This window comes from Rhinoderma darwinii, unplaced genomic scaffold (assembly GCF_050947455.1).
Source record: "Rhinoderma darwinii isolate aRhiDar2 unplaced genomic scaffold, aRhiDar2.hap1 Scaffold_968, whole genome shotgun sequence".
NCBI classification, from domain to species: Eukaryota; Metazoa; Chordata; class Amphibia; order Anura; family Rhinodermatidae; genus Rhinoderma; species Rhinoderma darwinii.
In genome coordinates, this window is record NW_027464543.1 from 31,435 (window position 1) to 50,316 (window position 18,882).

The following is an 18,882-nucleotide window of genomic DNA, read 5'->3' on the forward strand; positions in this document are numbered from 1 at the left end:
GAAGTTGTCTGTAAAGTTGGTGGATGCTTATTTTCCATTTTGCAGTCCCTTGTCTCCCTCTTGTGGCCTCCTGGAGGCAACTAGCTGTACAAAAAAAGACAGCCTGGCGGCCGGCTGTTGCAGTGTTGCCCTCTCAGGCAACACTGAGTGACTGACTGAGCCGCACCGTCTTATATAAAGTTCAGACGGAACTTTGCACGTGTCATAGTGGAGCCCTGAGGAGCCAGAGCCAGCTTTCTGACATCAAAATGGGGCCTCAGAGATAAAAGCCTGGGCCCAGGCAGTGTTGGTCAGTGCTGCTCAGCAGGCAGCACTGGACTGGACTGGATTACAGCTGATACAAGGTGTGAAGGAACAAGGGGTGGCTGTGGGCATGCACTTGCTGCCGCTGCCAGTGTTTATCTGCATGGCAGCAGGGCATTTGGGCGTTGCCAGGAAGGCGTTTTTATGTAGATTCCTCCTCTTTCAGCACTGCATTGTGGTGCAAGCAAAAGAAGCAAATCCTGTCTGGCTTCCTCTCCGGCCTTTATTCACCTCCCGTGTAGCTGTGAGTGTGTGAGCCTGCAGGGCCCCATGGAATTGCCTAGAAGTAGGCTGAATCGCTGCAAGGGCTGAACAGCAGTATCGGGCAGGCTCGGGCAATGCGCGGCCCGTTCGGGTTATCGCTTCTCGGCCTTTTGGCTTCGATCTGTAGTGGGTTGAAGTCAGAGGGCAAGGTGCACTGGTGGAAACCTACCTGCTCGGCCTTTTCGGTTTTCGGACCGAACTGCTGCTATTGAGGGGTGGCTGAAAGCTGGTGTGCCTTTTTCTTTGGAGGATCTGGAACATATTCGTGGAGGGATTCTTTCGCTGGACGTGTGGATTTCGTGTTTTCCATTGGAATCAGGAGGCGATCGAGCTCTTTTCAAGGGCTTTTTTTCGTGCTGTGGAGGAAGAAAAAATTCGTTGGAATATGGCTTATGGAAGGAGAACACCAGGAGAATGGCGAGGATTTCAGGATAATCGGCCTGACTTCTTTGATGATAAGTATGGCTTAAAGGATACTATTCGGTTCTTCGTGTCCCCAGAAGTCCGACAAGAAAAAAATCTAAGGTACCTTTATGACAAAATACTAATACCGGTTATGGAATTGGAGAAGAAGAACTTCTTTTGTATACAAACCTTCTTCTCTAGGGGAATTTATGATGTGACTTTGGAAACAAATGCATTATGCGAAAAGGCATACACCCTTTATGAAGCTAATAAGGGGCGAGATGTTTTTAAGGGGATAAAAATTGCCCCATTGTTTCAATTTCAGGCAAAATTGTTAACCATACAAATGTATAGTCCATTTATAACGGACCAAGAGGTGGAATCATACCTCTGGAATTTTTGTGAAAAACTCTCCCTAAAGCAACATGGGATGACGGATTTCGGAGTGTGGAATGGAAAGCGAGTATATTATGCTACGTTTAAAAAAGATCCACAGGAAGAAGGAGGAGTCTGTAGGCCCCCGCCTGTGGTGTTTATAAATCGTAGTAGAGGATATTTATTTTTTTCAGGGATGCCTCCCTATTGCAGAAGTTGCAAGAAATACGGCCACAGTGATGATAACTGTAAACGCTGTATGGACTGCCCGATGAGTATTCATCAAGAGGCAGATTGTCCAAAACGTAAGGAAGAAATACCTGAACCACAGCAAGTTGAAGAGGTAATGGAGGAGGTTCAGGAGGAGGTTCAGGAGGAGGAAAGAGAGTGTACGGAGAAAGAGAGGAAGGAGAAGGAGAGAAAGGAGAAGAGACGAGAGGGAAAAGAAAAGAGGCAAGAGAAAAAAGAAACTAGGAAGGAAAAAGAGGAAAAGAAAAAAGTAAAAGAAAAAGTGGAAAAAATACCTGAAGTAGTGGTAACCCAGGGATCTGAAGCTGGGGGATCTGGACAAACAGAAGGTATCACTGTAGTGAGGGAAACCCCTTCAGATAGTCCTGTGGAAGAGGAGGGCCTTACTGAAGAGGTAATGGAAACGACATTAGGTAATTTGAAAAGATGTTTAGATGATGAAGCAGAGGCGAAACGTGGAAATATTAGTGGTGAAAAAAGAAGAGTGATAGAAATTCTGGAAGTCGTGTCACCCTTAAGCTCTGTTAGTTCGGAGGCTTTGAGGATAAACGAGTATCCTTCTACCACTGATGAGGGCGGGGGAGATAGCCCTGGAATTGTCATTAAAAGATGATCAGTATAGCTTCCCTGAATGTTCAGGGGTTAAAAAATTCAAAAAAGAGAGTTGCTTTATATGACTTTTTTAATAATGAAGCTTATGATTTCATTTTTTTACAAGAATGTAATATAGAGAAAAGTATGTGTTATGAGTTCTATAAAAAATATTGGAAAGGAAAAGCCTTTTTTTCAGGAGGTAATGAGCAAAAGAGCGATGGAGTAGGTTTTTTATGTAGTAAGGAGTGGAAAGTGGAGAAAATTCAAGAGATTTATCCGGGGAGGATAATGATGATAGAAGTGAAGAAGACTAATAAAAAAATCAAATGTTTCTGTGTGTATGGATACACAGAGAAGAGTAAGAGAATCCAGCTCTTTGAAATTCTGCAGTTGTTCCTTACAGGTTCAGACCCTATTATAATTGGAGGAGACTTTAACTGCCATCTGGAAAATAAGAAAGATGGTTCAGTATCATGCTTAAAAGGAATTCTCTCATCAAGTAATTTAAAAGATATGTGGGAAATATGTGGCAAAAAGAAAGAAGATGAATGTACATGGAGTAGGAAAAACTCTAGGTCTAGAATAGACTATTTTTTTGTATCAGAGCATTTTATAGGGTCATCTTTTAAAACTGATTTTAACTGTTTTTCCGATCATAGATTGATCAAATGTACGTTAGAATGTGAGAGAATGGAAAGCAAAAAATCTTCACATTGGAAATTGAATACAAAACTATTAGAAGATGAGAACGTAAAATCGGAATTTGGTTCATTCTATAAAAAGTTGCAGTGTAGGAAAAGCAGTTTTAAGGATGTTTTTGAATGGTGGGAGTTCGTAAAATCTCAGATCAAAACATTTTTCATTCGTATTAGTAAAAGAAAGGCGAGAGAGAGAGTGGAATTATATGAATCTCTAAATACGAAACTCCAGTGTTTTTATGTCTTGAAAAAGAGTGGTGTAATGATGGATGATGAGATTGAAGGCATTAAAAGCCAAATTAATAGAAGTTTGTATGAAAAAGGAAGGGAAATCATATTTAATTTGAGAGTAAAAATTTTGGAATGTGATGAAAAATGCTCAAAGTTCTTCTTTAAAAAAATCATCAATAAGAGAGATTATATTGACAAGTTGGAGGGAGAGGTGGTTTTGGAAGGTAAATTGAAAAAGGCACATGAGTTTTATGATAACTTATTTTCTGAAAAAAAGAGTGATGGTTCTTTAAGGGACCACTTTATTAGTCAACTAGATAAAAATTTTAATAAAGAAGAAATAGGTCTTTTATCTGAAGATTTTACTGAAAATGAAATTTATAATACAGTTAATAGCTTTTCAAATGGGAAAACACCAGGTTTGGATGGTTTACCGATAGAGTTCTATAGGGTCTTTTGGAAGTTGGTGGGTGTGGATTTTTGTGATATCATTTTTAGGGTGCTATCCTCTTTTAAAATGCCAATATCATGGTCTGAAGGGTTAATTGTTTTACTTTTTAAGAAAGGGGATAAAGAAATGATAAAGAATTGGAGGCCTATAACGTTACTAAACATGGATTATAAAATTTATGCAAAATTATTTGCTAATCGTTTGAAAAAAGTAATTTCATCGGTAATTGAGGAGGATCAGACATGTGCTGTGCCAGGGAGAAAAATTACAGATTCATTACTCTTGATTAGAGATGTATTATGGGATTTTAAAGATCGTGATCAGGATTTGGCATTGATCTCATTAGATTTCGAAAAAGCATATGATAGAATTTCCCATTTGTTTTTATTTCAGGTTTTAAAAAAGCTTGGTTGTCCTGATATGTTTATTAAGTGTATTAAGAGTTTATATTCTAGTTGTTTCAGTAAAATTTCAGTGAATGGCTTTTTATCGGAAAAGGTTAAAATGAATTGTGGAGTGAAGCAAGGGTGTCCTTTGTCGCCAATACTCTTTATTTGTGCCGTGGAACCACTTTTATGTGCAATAAGAAGGGATAAAGTTATTGATGGTGTTTTTATACCAGGGAATAAAAATGAGCGAGTTAAAATTGTGGCATATATGGATGACATTACGGTTTTAGTTAGAAGTTTGAGAGGGTTTAATAGGGTATTACGAGTAGTTGAATGGTTTAATGGTGCATCTGGTTTTAAAATAAACTGGGAAAAATCAGGGGTTTTATTGATAGGGAATCTTAAGTTGGAAAGGGAATGTAAATTATTAAGTGTAGTAGATATGAAAATTCTAGGTATTCATTTCTCACAAAACTGTGGAAGTATAAAAAATTGGGAATCTCTCTTGGAAAGGGTTAAAAAGAAGGTGGATTTTTGGAAACTAAGGTGCCTATCAATGGAAGGGAAAATCTTAGTGATTAAACAAGTTCTATTACCTCTGATTTTATATGTATCTGCTGTTTTTATGCCCTCAAACATTATGATGAAAATAATTATTAAGGTATGTTTTAATTTCTTTTGGGGTTCAAAAATGGAGAGAGTAAGGAGAGTAGAGTTATATAAATCAAAAGGAAATGGTGGTAAGGGTTTCCCTGATCTTAGACAGTTTTTATTTTGTAAGTATTTATCACAGTGTATTAGTATCCTATGTGGACCTGAATCAAAGTTGAGAGCCTTTGTAATATATAATTTTGTTTTTTTTATAAGGAAGTATAAATGGATCAATATAGATCTAAAGAGACCATATAGGTGGTTGCCTCCAGAGAACTATTTAATCTTAGAGAAAATTATAAGAGAGTTCAATCTGGCAGAAGAAGGAAAAGAGGTTCTTATTAATCATAAAAAAATATTAAAAGTCTTAGAGGGTAGAACCATTTGCAGCCCGATTGAACGGTTTACTCCCCAGGTAGTTAAAAACATTTGGAAATGTGTTAACCATCTTTGTTTGTCTAATGATCACAAAGATCTATTATGGTGTATGATAAAGGATTGTTTACCAACAAAGGATTTCCAATATAAAAGACGACTGAATCGGAATAGCCAATGTCCTAGAAGTGGTTGTATTGATGATGAAACCACAATGCATGTTTTCTGGAATTGTGATTTTGCACAAAAAGTGTGGAAAAAGATAAGTAAGTTGGTGAGCATGGTGAGTAAAGTTAACTATTTTAATTTTAACTTGATATTTTATGGAATTGGAATCGGGGAAAATGAGTTTCAAATAGTTTGGCTGATCTTAGCATCAGTTAAAATGGCGCTATAGAGGTCCAGGAATATTTTACTATTTAAAAGGGATGCTTTAACTGTTGATGATTGCATACGTCTAAGCCTAAATTATTTATTTATCTATTTTTGGAAAGAAAAGAAAGAACTAGGAATAGAGAAAGCAGAAGAAAAATGGAAGCAAAAGAAATGGAATTCTGTAATGGGAGTGTAGAATAGATATTTAGGGGGAAATAATGTATAAATGTACTTACTTACCTTTTACGATGATGACGTGAGTCTTGAGATCTGTGAAGAGAAAAAGATGGTGATTTTAAGTTTTGAGACTTGTGATCTGAGTAAAAAAAAAAAAAAAAAAAAAAAAAAAAATCTGTTCTTATCAGTTTAATATCTGATACGTCCCCTATCTGGGGACCATATATTAAATGGATTTTTAGAACAGGGAGATGGAAATAGAGCTTGCTCTGTCCACTCCACGCATTGACCTGGTATTGCAGTATTTCCAGGACCGGTGCACCCTTTCCTTATGTGTTGACTAAAATCAGATTCCAAAAGTGTTTTTTGTGTTTGCCATTGTTTCTGTCTTTCTGAAGGGATCTCCCCTTTTAATCCCATTATTTCAACACCTGTTGGACAATGCATGAGTGATAATGAGCTAATTGATTAAATGCAATTAATGAATACATTGCCACCTCTTGTTTTGTGTCGTCTGTGTGTCTGTGTTTCCGGCATTTCACATTGGAACAGCTCATTCACCTTCCTTGTCTTCTCTCCGCCCTCCCTTTTAGGTAAGTTAAAGAGCTGCACCTGAGCCAGCCACTGATTGATGCAGCACCACAGTCAAATAGTGGAGTGGAGTAGGGGAACAGCAAACAGCCATTAAAGCCGCCCGCCCGCCCGCCACAATGGACCTACCTGTGTACACTAGATGGATGTGATGGAATGTACTGTCGTCCCTACATTTCAAGAAGGAGTAAGAATTGCAGTTGCAACAAAGCCTTGCTTGCCTACAAAGAGAGCAGCAATTTGGATTTGTTACTATGTTACCTAGAAGAATAACAAACTGTGCAAGGATGGAGGTTGTAGGAGCAAGGAGAAGTTGTCTGTAAAGTTGGTGGATGCTTATTTTCCATTTTGCAGTCCCTTGTCTCCCTCTTGTGGCCTCCTGGAGGCAACTAGCTGTGCAAAAAAAGACAGCCTGGCGGCCGGCTGTTGCAGTGTTGCCCTCTCAGGCAACACTGAGTGACTGACTGAGCCGCACCGTCTTATATAAAGTTCAGACGGAACTTTGTACGTGTCATAGTGGAGCCCTGAGGAGCCAGAGCCAGCTTTCTGACATCATAATGGGGCCTCAGAGATAAAAGCCTGGGCCCAGGCAGTGTTGGTCAGTGCTGCTCAGCAGGCAGCACTGGACTGGACTGGATTACAGCTGATACAAGGTGTGAAGGAACAAGGGGTGGCTGTGGGCATGCACTTGCTGCCGCTGCCAGTGTTTATCTGCATGGCAGCAGGGCATTTGGGCGTTGCCAGGAAGGCGTTTTTATGTAGATTCCTCCTCTTTCAGCACTGCATTGTGGTGCAAGCAAAAGAAGCAAATCCTGTCTGGCTTCCTCTCCGGCCTTTATTCACCTCCCGTGTAGCTGTGAGTGTGTGAGCCTGCAGGGCCCCATGGAATTGCCTAGAAGTAGGCTGAATCGCTGCAAGGGCTGAACAGCAGTATCGGGCAGGCTCGGGCAACGCGCGGCCCGTTCGGGTTATCGCTTCTCGGCCTTTTGGCTAAGACCAAGTGTATTTATACAGGAGGTTTTTAGTCAGAAGGTGCTCAGGTACCCTCTCTCTCAGCCTCGGGGGATCGTCCAGGTTCGCCTGGACTTCACCCCCGTGCTGCTATTTGGGAGAGAGGCTTAGTCCTGAGCAACGAGTTGCGATCCCCCCCCCCCAGCCCTTTGGTGTGTCTCCTTGAAGCCAAAGGGCGCAGCGCAAGCTGTGCGGTACCGACCTGGCCACGCAAATGGCAGGCGGACCTGATGCGGTGCCGGTATACGCCCGGTTGAGGAATACTGCAAGATTTATCTTGGCAGAGGGTGGAGGCGGTCCTCGTGGTCTCAAGTTCCTTGTCCACGATATTTTGGAAAAGCGGTTGGCGGTCCACAAGAACGAGATTTTGGCGATCCAGGACTACCCAAGGCGTGGAGTGTACGACGTGACCTTTATGGGAGAAGGAATCCTCCGTGATGCCATGGGAAAAGCTGAGAGGCAACAAGGTGAACTCATGGCCTTGGGAGTCCAGGTAATTGAACACGCTTTTGAAGTAACCAAACTTGTAGTGATTAAAATGTATTCCCCATACGTGAAAGATCAGGAAGTGGCGGCGTTTCTTGCTGCATACTTTAAGAACGTTAAGCTGCTGGGGAGAGTTATGAACGAGTGCAGTGTGTGGACCGTCAAATGGAAATTTATTGTTACGCTAATAAAGGACCCCTCCACCCAAGAAACGAAGCTACCACCTGCTCGTTTTAAACTTGGGAATGTGAATGGCGACCTCTATTTCTCAGGAATGCCAAACTTCTGCAGGGCCTGCGGTACCTATGGACATACCAGTTTTAACTGCGATGTCACCTGCAGGAACTGTGGAAGTAAACAACACACAATGAGAGAATGTACAGAAGAGAAAAAATGCAATTTTTGTCAAAAAACTGGTCATCTTTATTATGCTTGTCCACATAGGTACCGAGGCGAAGAAGATGAGCAACCCGAGGTGCCCCCACGTGCTCCACCAGCAGAGCAGTCCCGTCCTCAAGGAGGAGAACAAGCTGTTGCGGCGAAAGAGCAGAGAGGTACCTGGGCTTCAAGAGTACGGCTAGCCGAAGCCAAAACAGGTGCCTCTCAGCCAGCGACCTCAGGGGATAAAAATGAGCCCAGCGCCAAGGAAAAACGGCAGGCCAAGAGGAAGGCAGAAAAGGAGCAGGCCATCGATGAACCTGTGGCATCCCAGACGGCTGGTTGCTCAGGCGGTGCCGGGCCTGCTCCTAATCCTGGGTCTCTAGAGACCGACTCGGAAGGAGAAAACTGGGTACAGGTGGGTCCCCGTAAAAAGGGGAAGCAAGAACGTGCCAGTAGGAGGGAGACAGGGGAGGAGCAGATGGATACGTCCGTGCGGAAAGATGTGGCTCCTCCTGGGACCCCCTCCTCGCCTGGACTGGTGAGGAGGACGGGCACTGCTCCCTCCGTATTATCGGACACCCCGCCATGCGCACAACCTCCCCCTCTAGACCGGCCTTCACGGGCCCAGGGGGGAGAGGCGGGGCCCTTGGGGGACCCACCAGACATGGACCCAGTCGGTCAACCGAGAGAGACCCAGGAAAGGCTGTGCGAGTCTGGGCTCCCCGTGTACGAGGTGAGTGTTGCTGGCTCAGCTCTCAGCGACAGTAGTTCTTCTCCTGCCTCGTCCCTCTTTTCAGTTGAGTCGGATGAGGGCGGGGCCATGAGTTCAAGTGAGGTTTCGGGTATTGCTGGTGGAGGAGTAATCTGATTTTAAGTACGCCTATTATTTATTATTTTAAAATCAGAATTTTGCTTTAACTCTCCACGATGTCTGAGCTCATGGGAATCTCCCTCAACGTGAGGGGCGCCAAGTCAAAAGTGAGAAGGGTTGCTCTCTTCAATTTTTTATCTTGCCTGGCAGCCTCTGTATTTTTCCTGCAGGAGTGCGGCATTCCCCATACAATGAGATATGAAAATTACAAAAAGGATTGGAAGTATGGTCCATCCGTCTGGTCTGGATCCAACGAGTCCAGATCAGCAGGGGTCGCCATTCTTTTTAAGGGAAACGTTTTAATTGATTTTATTCAAGAAATCTTACCAGGACGTATTTTAATGGTTAAAGCTTTTATTGATGGTGTAAAGTGGCAGTTTTTAAATTTTTACGGATCACCAGAAAAGAACGAAAGAGCGAGGATGCTGGAGATTTTACCGCTTTTTATCAACAATTTTGAGCCTTTTATCCTCGCAGGTGATTTTAATTGTATCCTGAGAGGAGAACGCCGGCTTACCAACAGTACGAGTAGGAACTATGACAAGACCTCTGGACTGCTCAAGGATATCGTGACTGATTTTAAATTAAAAGACATATACAAAGAATGTAACAGGAGCAGTCCAGAGGAAGCCGGCGTTACCTGGAGCAACGCCACCTGTAGCTCCAGGATTGATTTTATCTTTTGTTCTGAAAATTTACTGCCTTTTAATTGTGAAGTTTTAACCAATGTGCTTTCAGATCACAGGCTTTTATCTTTTAAAGTAAAGCATGATCTTAATAATATTGTATGTAAAAAGTCCTGGAAGATGAATGTTTCCCTTTTAGACGATCCACAGGTTTTAGCAGATTTTATTGAATTTTACCAAGAAAGCAGGCGGGTAAGAGACACACGTACTCCCATCAGTGCATGGTGGGAGAAAATGAAAAAGAAAATAAAAGATTTTTTTATTAAGAAAAGCGTGGCGAAAGCCAAAGAGAAATATGCTTTTTTTAAAATTCTCAATACCCGTCTGCAGACCCTGTACAAAATGCAAGATCATGACATAGACGTTAAAGATGACATCACCAATTTGAAAAAGGAGATAGCCCAGTGCCTGGAGCAGAAAGGTAAAGAGATTATATTCCGTTCAAAAATACAACATGTGGAGGAGAACGAGACCTGCTCCAGGTACTTTTTTAAGAAAATAAATAACAAAAAGGCAATTATCAAAAATATAGAAGGGGTGTCAGATGTACAGGGTCTTTTAAGTAAAGTTCATGAGTTTTACACTGACCTTTTTAATGTTAAGACTGTGGATCATAATTTTATGCGTGACTCACTGAAGGAGATTACTACTGTTTTAGACCCTGTCTCCCAGAATTTTTTATTACAGGAGCTGACGGAGCAGGAGGTTTTAGAAACTGTTAAGAGTTTTAAAACAGGGAAAGTTCCCGGACCGGACGGTATACCCAGTGAGTTTTATGTAAAATTTTATGACATTTTAAAAGAGGATTTTTTTAACCTTTTTTCTGATGTTTTTAATTCCAAGATGCTGCCTAAGTCCTGGCGGAAGGGTGAGGTCTCCCTGCTGTATAAGACGGGTGACATCGCAGTTTTAAAGAATTGGAGACCAATAACCCTTCTAAATAGCGACTATAAAATTATGGCTAAAATATGTGCAAATAGATTAAAAGCCATAATACCCCACATTATACACTCTGACCAGGTGAGTGGGGTGCCAGGCCGCAGCATCTGGGATAATTTAAACCTAATAAAAGACGTGATTGAGGACACGAGGTCTAGAAAAGGTAAATTAGCCATTTTATCTATAGACTTTGAGAAGGCGTTCGACCGTGCCTCTCATTTTTATCTTTTTAAGGTTTTAGAACGTATGGGTATACCTGAAGGATTTTTATTATCTATTAAAGCCTTTTACAGAGAATGCACCAGCAAAATTTTAGTGAATGGTTTTAAGACACAGGACGTATTTTTAAACTCTGGGGTGAAGCAGGGGTGTCCCTTGTCCCCACTGCTTTTTATATGTGCACTGGAGCCTCTGTTATGCGCAATTCGCCGCGATAAGTGTATCCGTGGAGTCCCCCTGCCCGGGGGAGGCGGCGTAGAGGCCAAAGCAGTGGGGTACATGGATGATGTAGCGGTTTTATGTAGGGACGCCCTGTCGCTTCAGAGAACCCTTAGGCAAATCGAGTTTTATTGCTGTGCTTCCGGTTTTAAAGTAAACTACAGCAAGAGTCATATTTTAAACATAGGAAGCATGGCTCTTAGAGATATACCGGTTCCTGTGTCTGATAATATTAAAATTTTAGGTGTCTCCTTCAGTGAGTACGACAATGGTTTTATCAGTTGGGACATGGTGGCGCAGAAGGTAAATCAAAAAATATGCATGTGGAACATGAGGAAGCTTACCATGGAGGGAAAAATTTTAATAATTAAAATGATAATTTTACCTTTGCTTTTATACTTAAGCATGGTTTTGCCTCCTCCCACGGTTTTATTAAGAAAAATTACTAAAGCTTGTTTTACCTTCTTTTGGAGTTCCAGAATGGAGAAACTTAAACGTGAGACGGTAATGAAAATCAAACCAAAGGGTGTCAAAGACTTTCCAGATTTTAATAGGTTTCTTTTAATCAAGTACTTTTGTTTCTGTCTTAATTCTCTTTTTAAACAACATCATTGGTCTTATTTTCTACGTTTTAATACTGGGTTTTTTATGCGAAGGATGGGGTGGTTTGAAATTGTTTTAACCTCACCTTATGCTTTTAATCTACCAGCAAATTACGTGATTTTAGAGAAAATAGTGGCCTTGTTTAATTTTAAAGGGAAAAATTTTAATGACATGATAAACAGTAAGAAACTTATAAAAGACATAAGAGGAAATGAAGTCGTCACTAATATTGAAAATTTTAATAATGAACGCTGTGCTTTTATCTTCAAAATGGTTAATGTGTTTTATCTTTTTAATACACAGATGGACCTGGCCTGGAGCTGCGTTCATCAATGTCTTCCATGCCGGGCATTCCAATTCAGGAGAGGATTCACGAGGTCTGCTGTCTGTCCGAGGGAAGGCTGCCAGGCTGAGGAGACAGTGCGTCATATTTTTTGGACTTGTGATTTTACAAAACATATTTGGATAAAGATATTCCCTCTAATGAAGAAGATGGCAGACCTAAAGGACTTGAGTTACGAAATGATTTTATATGGACTCTTTGGATGCCCAACCGCGAACCAAAAGACTATTGCATGGAAGACGATGAACTGCGTAAAAGAAGCTCTGTGGAAGGCCAGGAACATCCTGATTTTTAAGCACGATGTTTTATCTGTTGACGATGTTTTAGGTCTTTGTTTTAGTGAGATGTACATTTATTATTTATTAGATAAAAAAAGAAATGCCACCCTTTCAAATAAATGGTTTGTAAAAGAATGGAACTCCAATATATAAGAATTTGCCACCATGTCCCCTTTTATGTGTTTTTATGTAAATTGATTTTATTACTGTAATTCATTGTAAAAAGCTGTAATTTATTGTAAATGTTTTTTGAATTTTAAGTAATAAATCATTGACACCCCCGCGAGGGGGTAGCCAACTGAAAAAAAATATCTGTTCTTATCAGTTTAATATCTGATACGTCCCCTATCTGGGGACCATATATTAAATGGATTTTTAGAACAGGGAGATGGAAATAGAGCTTGCTCTGTCCACTCCACGCATTGACCTGGTATTGCAGTATTTCCAGGACCGGTGCACCCTTTCCTTATGTGTTGACTAAAATCAGATTCCAAAAGTGTTTTTTGTGTTTGCCATTGTTTCTGTCTTTCTGAAGGGATCTCCCCTTTTAATCCCATTATTTCAACACCTGTTGGACAATGCATGAGTGATAATGAGCTAATTGATTAAATGCAATTAATGAATACATTGCCACCTCTTGTTTTGTGTCGTATGTGTGTCTGTGTTTCCGGCATTTCACATTGGAACAGCTCATTCACCTTCCTTGTCTTCTCTCCGCCCTCCCTTTTAGGTAAGTTAAAGAGCTGCACCTGAGCCAGCCACTGATTGATGCAGCACCACAGTCAAATAGTGGAGTGGAGTAGGGGAACAGCAAACAGCCATTAAAGCCGCCCGCCCGCCCGCCCGCCACAATGGACCTACCTGTGTACACTAGATGGATGTGATGGAATGTACTGTCGTCCCTACATTTCAAGAAGGAGTAAGAATTGCAGTTGCAACAAAGCCTTGCTTGCCTACAAAGAGAGCAGCAATTTGGATTTGTTACTATGTTACCTAGAAGAATAACAAACTGTGCAAGGATGGAGGTTGTAGGAGCAAGGAGAAGTTGTCTGTAAAGTTGGTGGATGCTTATTTTCCATTTTGCAGTCCCTTGTCTCCCTCTTGTGGCCTCCTGGAGGCAACTAGCTGTGCAAAAAAAGACAGCCTGGCGGCCGGCTGTTGCATTGTTGCCCTCTCAGGCAACACTGAGTGACTGACTGAGCCGCACCGTCTTATATAAAGTTCAGACGGAACTTTGCACGTGTCATAGTGGAGCCCTGAGGAGCCAGAGCCAGCTTTCTGACATCATAATGGGGCCTCAGAGATAAAAGCCTGGGCCCAGGCAGTGTTGGTCAGTGCTGCTCAGCAGGCAGCACTGGACTGGACTGGATTACAGCTGATACAAGGTGTGAAGGAACAAGGAGTGGCTGTGGGCATGCACTTGCTGCCGCTGCCAGTGTTTATCTGCATGGCAGCAGGGCATTTGGGCGTTGCCAGGAAGGCGTTTTTATGTAGATTCCTCCTCTTTCAGCACTGCATTGTGGTGCAAGCAAAAGAAGCAAATCCTGTCTGGCTTCCTCTCCGGCCTTTATTCACCTCCCGTGTAGCTGTGAGTGTGTGAGCCTGCAGGGCCCCATGGAATTGCCTAGAAGTAGGCTGAATCGCTGCAAGGGCTGAACAGCAGTATCGGGCAGGCTCGGGCAACGCGCGGCCCGTTCGGGTTATCGCTTCTCGGCCTTTTGGCTAAGATCAAGTGTAGTATCTGTTCTTATCAGTTTAATATCTGATACGTCCCCTATCTGGGGACCATATATTAAATGGATTTTTAGAACAGGGAGATGGAAATAGAGCTTGCTCTGTCCACTCCACGCATTGACCTGGTATTGCAGTATTTCCAGGACCGGTGCACCCTTTCCTTATGTGTTGACTAAAATCAGATTCCAAAAGTGTTTTTTGTGTTTGCCATTGTTTCTGTCTTTCTGAAGGGATCTCCCCTTTTAATCCCATTATTTCAACACCTGTTGGACAATGCATGAGTGATAATGAGCTAATTGATTAAATGCAATTAATGAATACATTGCCACCTCTTGTTTTGTGTCGTCTGTGTGTCTGTGTTTCCGGCATTTCACATTGGAACAGCTCATTCACCTTCCTTGTCTTCTCTCCGCCCTCCCTTTTAGGTAAGTTAAAGAGCTGCACCTGAGCCAGCCACTGATTGATGCAGCACCACAGTCAAATAGTGGAGTGGAGTAGGGGAACAGCAAACAGCCATTAAAGCCGCCCGCCCGCCCGCCACAATGGACCTACCTGTGTACACTAGATGGATGTGATGGAATGTACTGTCGTCCCTACATTTCAAGAAGGAGTAAGAATTGCAGTTGCAACAAAGCCTTGCTTGCCTACAAAGAGAGCAGCAATTTGGATTTGTTACTATGTTACCTAGAAGAATAACAAACTGTGCAAGGATGGAGGTTGTAGGAGCAAGGAGAAGTTGTCTGTAAAGTTGGTGGATGCTTATTTTCCATTTTGCAGTCCCTTGTCTCCCTCTTGTGGCCTCCTGGAGGCAACTAGCTGTGCAAAAAAAGACAGCCTGGCGGCCGGCTGTTGTAGTGTTGCCCTCTCAGGCAACACTGAGTGACTGACTGAGCCGCACCGTCTTATATAAAGTTCAGACGGAACTTTGCACGTGTCATAGTGGAGCCCTGAGGAGCCAGAGCCAGCTTTCTGACATCATAATGGGGCCTCAGAGATAAAAGCCTGGGCCCAGGCAGTGTTGGTCAGTGCTGCTCAGCAGGCAGCACTGGACTGGACTGGATTACAGCTGATACAAGGTGTGAAGGAACAAGGGGTGGCTGTGGGCATGCACTTGCTGCCGCTGCCAGTGTTTATCTGCATGGCAGCAGGGCATTTGGGCGTTGCCAGGAAGGCGTTTTTATGTAGATTCCTCCTCTTTCAGCACTGCATTGTGGTGCAAGCAAAAGAAGCAAATCCTGTCTGGCTTCCTCTCCGGCCTTTATTCACCTCCCGTGTAGCTGTGAGTGTGTGAGCCTGCAGGGCCCCATGGAATTGCCTAGAAGTAGGCTGAATCGCTGCAAGGGCTGAACAGCAGTATCGGGCAGGCTCGGGCAACGAGCGGCCCGTTCGAGTTATCGCTTCTCGGCCTTTTGGCTCAGATCTCGTGTCTGACTGAAAGGTCTTTCCAAAGCTTGTCGAGCTCTTGGCCATAGGGCATCGGTGGTTCGCCATCTTAAGCCCTATGCTGCTATAAGGAGAGGACCTGCGAGGAGAATTCGAGGAGAAGGCGATCCCCACAAAGCGAGGATGGAGGCTACTATGCGTTTTTCAAGATCCGATGAACTGAAGATAAAGGATTCCTTCAAGATCGAGGTTGGAGATGATGCCAGAGACAAGTTCCAGCTGGGTTTCTTCGTGAGGCGAGTTTTGCTGGAGATCCTTGGGATAAAGAGAGAAGACATCCTAGCTCTCCAAGATGCTCCAGGTCGCTATACCCTTACCCTGGTATCGGAAGCTGCTTGTCAAAGCTTGTACAGGACCATCAGGTTGAAGTTGGGTGAGGAAGACCTTAAAGGTCTAGTCTTTGTTATTCTGTTTACCACTGAAGAAAAGCCTCTGGTGGTTCATATGAGTAATCCCCATGTGCTCCTGGATGACATCAGCTTCTTTCTTCAGAGACATTGCGCCTCAGTGCGCTTTTCCCACAAAGTCCTGAACTCTGAGAAGCTGTGGACAGGAAAATATAAGTTTTTTGTCAAGCTGAAGGAAGACTCAGAAGGAATTGGGGGATACCATCACCCCCCTTCAGGATTCTTAATTGGCAGAGACAGAGGACGTCTGTTTTATCCTAACATGCCTTTGTTTTGCCGGAAATGTATGGACTTTGGGCATACGTATGAGAACTGCCCAGAAGAGGTGGCAGTTTGTAAAAAGTGTTACCAGAAGGGCCACGCAACTTTCAGTTGTCCAAATGTGATGGTCTGCAACATTTGCCGTGTACCAGGGCATGCCTTTCGGGACTGCCCTTTGAAGAAAACTGGCTCTTATGCAGATGCGGTCAGAGGGCAGCCAGGGGCTGCTGGGACATCTTCAGCGCAGAGGCCAGCGGCGAAACCTCCGCAAGGAGAAGGCTTACCTGACGTGGGTGCTCCGGCTGTCTGGTCGGATTGCCCTGATGGATTGGAGAATGCTGATCCTGTGAGACCTGAGGCTAAAGCAGGGGAGAGATCGTCTGTGGCAGCCAAAGGTCTTGGTCCAAAAAACTCTGAAGATCTAGAGAAGGCTAAGATCATGAGACAGGTGAAACCTGAAGCCAAAGTGGGGGAGAGATCTTCTACAGAGGCCAAGGGTCACAGTCTGGAAGAAGCCATGGATCTAGAAGTGCAGAGGAAAAGAAAACCTGAGGAAGAGGGATCAAGTGTTGGCTCTAAAAGGTCCAGCACGCCTCAATATAAGCCCCTAGTGACACCAGCTAAACTGACACCTCCGGCAAAGCAACCTCCAGCAAAACCGCCTCCGGCAAAACCCCCACCATCCGATCCTGCCAATATTGAATTTTCGGATTCAGAAGACGTGTCTAGCCCCTGCACCCCAGTGGGCTTCATGTCAGATTCGGATAGTAGTGCCCACTAATCCGAATGATCTATGGCAAACAGCATTAAAATTTCCTCACTCAATGTGAGGAGTCTAAAGGGTCCGACAAGGCGGGCCGCTTTATTTTCGTATTTATCTACAGTGGACTCAGACATTTTTTTCGTACAGGAATGCGGAATAGATTTTGACATGAACTATGCAACTCTAAGACAAGATTGGACTTCGGGCAATTCCATATGGTCTGGAGATAATGAAACCAGATCAACCGGTGTTGGAATATTGTTTAAGTCTAAGGAGTTCAAAGTCAATGCATTCAAGGAAGTTATGCCCGGAAGAGCTCTGTTTGCTAATATAACCCATCATGGGGTGGACTTAAGACTTCTCTGTGTTTATGCCTCGCCTGTAAAAGAAGAAAGGTCGCAGTGGTTGGAGGATATACAATGCTACTTACCTGGTTCATCCCCGCTAATAATAGCTGGCGACTTTAATTGTATCTTATCCGGTGAGAAGAGAGAAGGTAGCACTGGAGAGCCAAAAAAAGACAAAACAGAGAAACAGTTAAAGGACCTGCTCATAGACTTTAAACTAAAAGACACCTGGAGAGACCTGCAAAAATCTGACCCGGGTTACACCTGGGAAAATGCTGTTACGAAGTCCAGAATTGACTTTACTTTTGTTACAGAGCAAATTATTCCAAAATCATCTTTGTTAATTTCCAATATTTTTTCAGACCACAAAATGATTCAGACACAATTAGAAGTCCCCAGACTTGTCAAAGGCAGAGGAGTCTGGAGACTCAATACAACGCTACTTCAAGAAACTGCAATAAAGACAGATTTTTTAAACCATTATAACCATTTAAAAAGTAAACAGAAAAATTACGCTTCCATGCTAGAGTGGTGGGAATACGCCAAAAATAAAATCAAAGAATTCTTTGTCAAAAAAAGCATTGCGAGAGCAAGAGAGAAGACGAAGTGGCACAACACACTCAACACCAAGCTACAAACGTACTACAAACTTAGAAGTGCTGGTATAGACATGGAAGACTTAATTATAAATGTAAAGGAACAAATCGCAAAAGAAATTGAGAACAAAGGGAAAGAAATCATCTTCAGCTCAAAAATTGAAATTCTTAAGAAAAATGAAAAATGCTCTAGGTATTTCTTCAAAAAAACCGTCAGCACCAAAGAGATGATTAAGGAGCTGGAAGGCGAAACAACAGCAGACGGCATGCTTGCCAAAGCTCAAAGCTTTTATCAAGAACTTTTTAACGACAAACCTATAGACTTGTCTTTTACTGAGGATGCTATTAACACTCTAGATTGCACGTTATCCAAAACCGACCAAGAACTGTTATGTAAGGACATTACTTCTGAAGAACTTCATGCTGCTGTCAAAAGCTTTTTATTTGGGAAAACCCCGGGATCTGACGGTCTTCCCGTAGAATTTTATAGGGAATTTTGGGACATTTTAAGTGTGGACTTTTATCTTGTTATTAAGGAAGCCTTTAAAAGTGATCTGCTACCACTATCCTGGAGAAGTGGACTCGTATCTCTAATTCATAAAAAAGGAGAAAAATCTCGGTTAGAAAACTGGAGACCAATTACGCTTCTCAACGTGGATTACAAAATTATGTCCAAAATTTTAGTTAACCGTTTTAAAGGGGTTTTAAGCCAAGTTATAAATATGGACCAAGTTTGTGCAGTACCAGGGAGAAGTGTGACAGAACATCTAAACACCATCAGAGATGTAATTTGGTACCAGCAAGATAGACAGCAGAATTTAGCCATCTTGTCATTAGATTTTCAGAAGGCATTTGATCGTGTGTCTCATAGGTTTTTATGGTTAGTTTTAAAAAAGATGTGTTTTCCAGATGCTTTTATACGACAAATTGCGCTTTTATACAAAAACTCTTTTAGCAGAATATTAGTCAACGGCTCGCTAACAGACGAAGTTAAACTGCACTCAGGAGTTAAACAGGGGTGCCCCCTGTCGCCCATACTATTTATATGTGCCATTGAACCGCTTCTGTCAATGATCAGAAAAGACAAGGTTGTCAGAGGTGTTCCCCTACCCGGAGGTGGTGGGAACGAAGTTAAAGTCATGGGCTATATGGACGATATCTCTATCT

The 18,882-nt window shown here is 42.6% G+C and overlaps 1 non-coding gene and 2 pseudogenes across 1 annotated transcript; all 3 read left to right on the forward strand.

Annotated features, from left to right (window-relative positions):
* Window positions 1-5,655: 5,655 nt before the first annotated feature.
* LOC142734240 (U2 spliceosomal RNA) lies at window positions 5,656-5,864 on the forward strand (annotated as a pseudogene).
* Window positions 5,865-12,406: 6,542 nt separating this feature from the next.
* On the forward strand, window positions 12,407-12,628 carry LOC142734238 (U2 spliceosomal RNA; annotated as a pseudogene).
* Window positions 12,629-13,866: 1,238 nt separating this feature from the next.
* On the forward strand, window positions 13,867-14,057 carry LOC142734234 (U2 spliceosomal RNA). The gene has a single exon (XR_012880232.1). It is a non-coding gene; the product is annotated as a U2 spliceosomal RNA (small nuclear RNA).
* The last annotated feature ends 4,825 nt before the right edge of the window (window positions 14,058-18,882 follow it).